General features: G+C 52.6%; 1 protein-coding gene across 1 annotated transcript in view; it reads right to left on the bottom strand.

The window, feature by feature from the left end:
- LOC106889086 (oxidative stress-responsive serine-rich protein 1-like) overlaps window positions 1-2,062 on the bottom strand; it is a 9,739-nt gene that overhangs the window by 7,075 nt on the left and 602 nt on the right. The gene's annotated exons all lie outside the window — the stretch shown is intronic.

Below are 2,062 nucleotides of genomic sequence, written 5' to 3'. Positions count from 1 at the left end.
GGGGACCGGACACCCCTCCCCCGGCACCGGGATTGCACAGATCCTCCCCTCCCTTCCTCACCGGGAGAGCTCGGCTCCCTCTGCCCCGCCGGGGGAGCCGCTCAGCGGGCGGCGTACTGGGTCCAGTCCTGTTTAATGTCTTCATTAATGATCTGGATGACAGGGCAGAGTGTACCTTCAAGAGATTTGCTGATGACACCAAACTGAGAGTGACTGATACACCAGAGCATCCTGCTGCCATCCAGAGGGACGTCGACAGGAAACCCCTTGAAAGGGGCCAACAGGAACCTCATGGACTTCAACAAGGGAAGTGTCCTGCCCCTGAGGAGGAACAAGCCCATGTGCCAGGGGACACATGCCGGGGACAACCAGCTGGAAAGCAGCTTTGCAGAAAATGGGTCCTAGGGGCCCTGGTAGACACCAAGGTATTCAAAAGCTGTCTGGACATGGTCTTGAGGAACTGGACTGGCTTGGGGTGGCCCTCCTTGAGCAGGGAGGTTGAACCTCCAGGGATCCCTGCCAACGTCAATTGTTCTGTGATTCTGTATCTTCCTCAAGCTTTAAAAAAACCACTAAGAAGGTGGTTTTTTAAACACAGCGAATGGTAATAGCTCCTGTAACAAGAACACACTTACACAGAGAACTAACTCCACCTAATACCACAGCAATAACACCTACGTTAGCGCTACTTCTACCAACTAAGCACCAGCTTTTTTTGTAGCGTGGAAAAGAAAAGATCTTGGTGAAGAGAGAGGAGTAATCAGAACCTGTGCAGCTCAGTTACTTATGCAGATACAGAGCGGTAATTTCTGTTCCCTCACAACCTCATTCCAGTTGGAGGAGGCAGCTCTCCCTGCTGTTGTTCCGGCTGCTCGCTGGGCTGTGATTTCATCCGGACACCCTGTGTTGCAGACAGCTATTATGATACAAGCAGAAGGATAATGTATCCCAACAACTTCAAGGCACACGTCGTCCGGTGAGTCAGCAAGTAAACACGAGAGGAGGAAGCTAACACACCGACTGACAACGCGATGCTCATCTGAGCAACTTATTATTTTAGATACTCTCTTAGTTAAATACTACTAATCTGGTGTAACATGCGGTCCCTACTTCTGAAAGTTTTTTTCCTTGACCCAAATGGAAAGTCCTTTAAGACTAAAAATTCAGCCTACAACCGTGTTGTTTTTTTTTAAAATACCAAACCTCTGTCTTATATAACCTTACTGAGAAAATGGTAGCAAAACATTTTAAATCACCACACAATATCCAAAACATACTACGAGTCTTAGACTAAATATTTTATCATGTTGGCCTTCATCGCTGACACAGTAAGCGCTCAAAAAGATGCAGAATTTATTCAGATAAAAGACCCACTCACTCTGTGGTAACTAAATACAAGCTTAAGCATTTTAGACGCACCAGCCAACTAGCACTGACATCAAGAAAAAAATAATTACAGTGAAAAACAAACAAAATTTAACATTGTGTCGAAAAAACACAAGGAAATGCGCGTTCTTTATCTCCTAGGAAAACAGACATCCATCCTTTCCCATTTTACTTCCAGCTGTTTCCCAGCAGTACAGGGCTCCGATCCCAGCTCGGTGCACCACTACTCACGACGGTGCCACGCACAGACTCGTACGTTTGGTGTCACGGTGGGGCACGAACGGGCTCCAAACGCTCCAGGCCGCTCCCGGCCCAGGCTCTCAGCCCGGGAGCAGCCCCAGAGTCGGGACACGACCCCCAGCCCTTCTCCGACCCCCCGTTGCCCGAACCAAACCACCCTCCCGTCGACCCGAACCAAACCACCCTCCCGGACGCTTCACCGGCTTTTCCCTCCTCGCCCACTCGCCCGCCCCCGGGGAGCACCGGCGGCACCCCCAGCCCTGAAGGGGGCCCAACGGGCACCCTGCTCCCGCAGCCCCGGGCGGGCCCTGACACCGCCGCTCAGTCCCCACCCCGGGAGAGGTTTGGGGGGGGAGGCCCGGCCGGTGCGGGGTGACTCAGCACAACCCCCCGCGCCCCAACGGGGCCTTCCCCAGGGCCCGCCGCCACCACCGCC

The sequence above is a fragment of the Calidris pugnax genome, unplaced genomic scaffold, assembly GCF_001431845.1.
Source record: "Calidris pugnax isolate Ruff unplaced genomic scaffold, ASM143184v1 scaffold118, whole genome shotgun sequence".
Lineage (NCBI taxonomy): Eukaryota > Metazoa > Chordata > Aves > Charadriiformes > Scolopacidae > Calidris > Calidris pugnax.
The sequence above is the reverse complement of the archived record's forward strand: the minus strand, read 5'-3'. Positions and strand labels throughout refer to the sequence as shown.